Here is a 6,392-nt window from a genome sequence, read left to right as displayed (position 1 = left end):
GGGGGTAAAATGGAGGGGGGGGAAAAGGCGGGAGCGCCCCCCCCCGTAATTCCTGTCAGTGCCTCAGGGCGCGGGAGGGCAGCTCCTCCTCACGCAAAAATGGGTCCCTGAAGGGCAGCTTCTCCTGTTTCCCCCAAGTTTTTGGGCCACAGCACACGATATTTGTGATTTTGGGGGGAAATGGGCGTAAATGTGAGGTGTTTTCCCTTGGCCACAGTGGGATAACAGCTAACTGAGTGCTGAGGATGAAGGCACTGCACACAGTCAGCACACACGCACACAAATGGGAGGTTTAGGTTGGAAATTACGATATGTTTCTCCTCAGAAAGAGCAGGCAGGCATTGGCACAGGTCACGCAGGGAGGTGGTGGCGTCACTGTCCCTGGGGGCGTTCAAGGAGAGGTGCTTAGGGACATGTTAGTGTGTGACACTGGTGGTAGGGGAACGGTTGGACCAGATGATCTTGGAGGTCTCTTCCAACCTCACTGACTCTGTGATAATTGAACGTGAGACAAAGGCACAATCTGTTGGTGTCTCATAGCTTCAGGGATCAACGCTTTCAGAAACCCAGCCCTGGGTCCTTACCTGCTGCAGCTCTGTCCTCCCTGAGCCTTTGGGCGTGCAAAATGCCACTTTGGAAGCTCCCAGCAGGCAGCTGTAAAAAACACACACAAATTTATTCAATGTCTTTGCATACACACGCATAATGAGGCCACCGCTACATTATATACCCAGATATATGCAAAGAGCAAAACAATACACGGGCATACGGCCCAGGCAGGTGTGAAACCTGAATCCCAAGCTGACTCCAGTGAAAGGAAAAGCTGTGTGGTGTACAACACAGACCCAGCCCACTGGGAGCATTGCTGAAGCACTGTCATTATAATAGCATTAACACACGCTACGCGTTTCAGCTGCTGTGTATCTTGACAAAGACAATATTCCTCTCCTTTGAAGTGCTAAAGGCTGAAACAATGCATGAAACATTTCAGCCTCGAGCTCAAATGGTATCCAAACTTATTAAAAAATAATCTGCCCGTTTGTAATTCAAAATGAGGGGAAAGAAAGCACGAGGACCACAAAGACCGACCCAAGCCCAGCCTTGGCGAGTTAGGAAACTGCCGCATAGCTGATTTTCTCAGCACGCTGGATGGAGGGAAGGGTGTGCTGCTGCCATGGCCCGTCAGGGTGTGGGAGATGACAAGAGTACTCACAGGGCGGCTTTTCTCAGCAGCAAACCTTGCTGCCTCACCCCCTCCCACATCTACATCAGGAAAAGGAAGTGCATATTTTCAGTTTCCTCAAGAGAGTCATTCTTTTCCTTCACTCGTTCTTTCTTCCTCCTTCCTGTCCAAGTTCCTTCTAGGCTAAGTCCAACCTGGCCTAGTCCTTTCTCCTTTAATGCACCAGATTTCAATACTGCCTGTAGTGTTGGGTGCCTCGAGACAGCTCCGGATGGAGCAAGGTGTTCTGTCCTATGCCAGCTGAGTGTGCATCCCTTCTCGATCTATAATCCCCCACTTTGCTTCCAACCAAACACGAGCTCCCCACGCCTCATCATGGTGTGTTTCTGAGCAGGATGGGACGCTCTCTGTAGCGCTGTGTCAACCAGCCATGCCTCACAGATTGAGAAACTCAGCATGAGAGCAAAGCTGTCAAATACCCCTGGCAGAGCATGACTCTGTGTTTCAGCAAGGGCTCCTAGGCGTGCCATGAGCACTTCATAATCCCTCGTCCCTGGTCACCCACTCAGGTTGGCCCAGACAGCCGAGGAAGACAACATCATTGATGTAATAATTCTTAACCTCTGTTGAACTCTTTCACTCCTGTGGTTCACCCGGATGAAAAACTGCTATTGGTTTTCGTTCAGAAGATCACTCAGCTCCTGTGAAGAAAGAAAGAAAAAAAAAAAAAAAAGAACTACCGTTTTAAATTAAATATGAGAGGATTGGTGTCCCCCACTGTTCACTATCAGTGCCGATAGATATCCGCGTAAATCCTTCCCAGTATGTGCCCTGCTGTCTCGCTCAGTATTATTCCTGTACCCTGAGGGCCGATATCCTGCCAAGTGGTATTTGTTTAAAATTCTCAAATGCACAAATTTGGCACAAAAACTGGAGCAAAGGGCATTCCCTTGGTTACAACAGCTGGGTGGAATCTTCCCACCTCAAAGTCCAAGATCAATTTACATCAGTTCGTTTAAGCTGCAAAACAAAATGAACTCTTCCTGCTAGGCTTGCTCGGACAGACTAATAAGTGCAATGGGGAGCACTAAGCAGAAATGCTGTACAATGTAATCAACTGTTGAAGGCGCAAGCAGTTTTTCAGCTTGTATTAAGACTGATTCACTTGTAGCTGACGTCAATACTCCCTCCCTACTATCTTAGCCTCGGGATTGGAGTATGATAAATATTACCTGTAATGCCATCTGCTGTACAGAGACAGCCCAGAGCTCCAAGGCTTCTCACTATTTATTTAAGAGCTAATGCTGCGCTAAACTAAAATGCAGTTTATTTCAGGCTTATTTGACTTTGTTTTGACTTTAATTAAAAATGCCTGTCCACTTGAATTTTTAAAGCAATCTGTCATAGAGCAAAAGCAACGTTAGCAATGTTTGCCTTGCGAAGAAGTTAAGAAAGCATAGTTAATATCAAACAGAGAACTGCTGTGAAAAGGACAACGTCACCAAACTTCTCCTCATGGAAGATGCAGAGACAGAAGACCGTGGTCTCTGGGTGGGCAACCAGGGCCTCCCAAATGCCAGCTATCTGTGATACCTTGGGAGAGCTGATTTATTTTATCAATTCCTTTAGAACCTCACCCAAGTTAAGTAGCTTTGCCATAAAATACAGACTATTGTAGTTTAATGGCGACTGTTATTTTTCTCAGTGGTAAAATTGCTTTAAATAGCATCAAATTGAAAACACCTATTTAGAGTAGGTGTATTTAAACACACATTTAAAGTAATGCACATACAAAGGTGTTTTCTCAAAAGATTTTCTTCTAATTTTAAGTTTAAAGTACCAGGAATGATACCACTTCCTACAGAAGCTCTTTCACAATATATAGGTCTGTTGAACAGATTTTATCACTAAAACTTCCTTACACCAAAACCTAACTGAATCTGTTAAAACTGTAAAAAAATAAAGATTAAAAAAAAACTGTACGTGGTGTGTTCAGAAAGAACAGCCCAGGTTCAGCCAACAGACAGCTTGAACGCTTCATCCTTTGTAATTTGTGAAGACCATGGTTATTAAACTAATCCTACTCCGAGTTAGTTTAAATGTCCAAAAATAAAATTGAACTGTTTAATCACAAGGATGTGTGTGCATGAGCAGAACTTCTGTCATTGTCTCGCTGCAGAGAAACACGTTGACTTTGCCAGATAACTCATTTAGATTTGCATATTTTTAAGTACTTTCAGGGCAGATATTAGTACACTACTCTGAAAGCTCTAGTGTCTAGCGTCTTTTCTTTCGAGGATAGAATAATTTTTCTATGGGTAAAAGTAATTAAACTATTTAAATCTAAAATAATTTTAAAAGGAAGGGGCTATGGTTAAAGTTACATAGTTAAAAATTAATTTTACTGAATCACTAAAATATGCTTGATGAGATAAAACAAAATTTAGGTAATGCTTTTTGCTTCATCTCAGCATTTCGTAAGAGATAAGTGTGTTAATTCTGTTTGTGTATGATCAGTTATTCCCCCTGATTTTACCATGCTTGATGGGATTTAATTCCGCAACGTTTGGATTGCAAATACCGCACTGTAATGTTTAAATGCACATCAAAGTCTTGCAGCTTAAAGTAAAATTAATATAGCAATACAGTAAATCCCTTCACATGTTTTTTAATAGACAGCAATCTACCACATTTTAAACTGCTTGCATTTTCATTTCACAGGACTTCCCACATGGGTATCACAGTGTCCTTTTTAATTATTAATTAACGCATGTTGATAGGATAAATTAAAATCTCTGTGATAGAGAACATACATTATTTATTATTGTTCTGATCTTGTCCTACACATTTTGGGGTTTGCTTTTTTGGAACCTGCTTCAGAAGTCTAACACAAGGCCAATTTGTTTTGTGGTGGTAGGATTTTTCAAATGGTTTCTCTTACACTTGGCTTTTGCTTTGCATTTTCAATGTCAAGCACGTATTTTTTTTTCTGTTTTCTGTATGTTTCTTTCTGCAGGAGATTACCACATTCTGTTTGCATGTACATATTTCTGGAAGGTCTTCATGGCTTAATTGAACTATCACATCCCAGAGTCAGGGAGTTCAGGGTTAGTCATTTAAGCATAAATAAAAGGCTTTTGAAGGCTGTATTGGGGATGAGGTTAGGGGAACTGCTGGTCTGAGTAGACTTAACTTACTTTTGAAGAAAAACACCATTAATTACATTATATGTTCCTAATGAACAGTTTCCCAGTTCTATTCTGTTTCAGTGGTAGAAGCAGTAAGAAATGATACCTCCTTACTCATCCAGCTCCTACCTCTTACTCATCCATCTCCTCACATGCAGTCGAGGTCCAATCTGTGCTTGGTATGAGCCCACAGATTTTGGCAAGGCTTGGGTTTTACCCAGGAGTCTGGCCAGTGGTACATCATCAGCTTTGCAAAGTAAATCTGGATGCAAAAAGAACGTATGAAATTATATTTTCCCATGTGCATTATCCATGGTCCTTCTTAATCATTTAAATCCTTAAGAAATCTGTAAACTAGCAAGTGGAGATGATTCATTAGTAATTATCTCAGCTGATGACACTGCAGATGAACATGTGATACAGAAGGCAGAATATGACCACTGATGATAAACAATAAACCACCACTTTCCCTCTAAGACCGCAAACTAAATTCCAACTTTCAAAATTTGCAGGACTTACAGGTAGGAGAAACATTGTTATACTTTTTACTGGCCCACACGTCAGGTGGGAGCAGATTAGTCAAGGCAGTTGAAGGGACTGTAAACCCCTGAGTCTGACTCGTCCAAGAGATGTCTGATCTCTGCCCCATGGCAGCGAAGGAGAGAGCAGCCACATGGTCAAGCTGTTCCTTTGAAGTAAAACTTCAAAATCTATTTTACTTTCCCTCAAGCAACAGGATGCAGAAACTTCACTCCCTGAAGACTGACAAAGAGCTTCACCTGCTTTTTAATAGGCAGGAAAACAACCCTCCTCTACCTAGGGGACTGTTCCCTGCCTGAAGCCTCCTGTTTCTTGAAGCTGCGAGTCCTTTAACTCTGCTAGCTGCAAACAGGCCCTCAGCAGACTTCCACAACCTGTGCCCATCTGCTTTGTTAAGCAGGGCCCAAGACACCAGAGTTTTCAGAACAGCTCACCAGCATCTGTCCTGAATGTAGTTACGAACACACAAATCTAAGTGAGTAAACTGGCAAAGTCAACATGCTTCTTTGCAGCAGGACAATGAAAAACAAGCAAACAAAACAACAAACACACTAGTAACATGATTTAGGAGACCTTATTGAAAGGAAATGCTTGAATGTTTAGTTTAATAAAACTGATCTCAAAATCAGCAAAGGAACAAAGAGACTAAACACATCAGATCTTCCCAAGGAATGAGGCAAACATAGTAATGTTGGAATATCCTTGTTTAAGAGAAGGAATGCAGAATGGAGACCCAGGTGAGGCTGTTATTTCATAGAAGACACACTGAGGTCTCAGGTACAACGGAGCACACTGGATTCTCACCTTCATAAACGTGAGGAAAAAGGAATAAACGTGGCCAGAAAAAATAGGAAACACTAATGATGTGTAACGGTCAGCCTGCTGCAAGAACAAGTGTTGTAGACGGTTTTGATCAGATAACGTGGATAACAAACTTCAGAAAGTTTTAAAAAGTTGTCCCAGTTGGAAACAAAGCCTGGATGTTAACACCTGTAAGGTAACTGGAAGGAACTTTGGTCATTTAATCACTCTGATTCAGTCTGTCCTACCATTAAATCAGTATAAAAATGCCTGTATGTATTACAAGGTTACTAACAGGACTAATTAATGAACGTGCACACTGAGCATTGCGAATTGAAAGGACCCACGGCATTTTCAAAAATAAATACTAAAGAAGTTAAAAGAAAGCAGATTATTAGAAAGAAAGTTGCAAAACTATACTAACCACAGGATTTTACAGTTCACAAGGGGCCATTCCCTACTTTTTTTTTTTTTCATACAGCCTTCCAGTGGCATTTCTGCACAAATTATGTACTTAGTTTATATTTAGTTCCTTTACTTTACACCACTGCCCTCGGCTTGGTTCTAGCGGGCTCCCCTCAGGGCCTGCCCCCGTCACCGCCCGCCATGGCGCCCCCTCCCGCCATGCCCCGGGGCTGCCGGGGCGCTGGCTCCGCCATGCCGCGCCGCTCCCATGATGC

The 6,392-nt window shown here is 42.5% G+C and overlaps 1 long non-coding RNA gene across 2 annotated transcripts; it reads right to left on the bottom strand.

The window, feature by feature from the left end:
- Positions 1-26: 26 nt before the first annotated feature.
- LOC137841507 (uncharacterized) lies at positions 27-6,386 on the bottom strand. Of its 2 annotated transcripts, XR_011088642.1 has the most exons (4): positions 6,137-6,386; positions 4,501-4,633; positions 1,805-1,884; positions 27-654 (listed from the first exon to the last, which is right to left on the bottom strand). It is a non-coding gene; the product is annotated as an uncharacterized lncRNA (long non-coding RNA). The 2 variants fall into 2 exon arrangements; XR_011088641.1 differs by lacking the exon at positions 27-654 and having other exon boundaries at positions 937-1,884.
- Positions 6,387-6,392: the final 6 nt, after the last annotated feature.

The sequence above is a fragment of the Anas acuta genome, chromosome 17 (genome assembly GCF_963932015.1).
Source record: "Anas acuta chromosome 17, bAnaAcu1.1, whole genome shotgun sequence".
NCBI classification, from domain to species: domain Eukaryota; kingdom Metazoa; phylum Chordata; class Aves; order Anseriformes; family Anatidae; genus Anas; species Anas acuta.
Note: the sequence above shows the minus strand (reverse complement) of the source record. Positions and strands in the feature narration are given on the sequence as shown.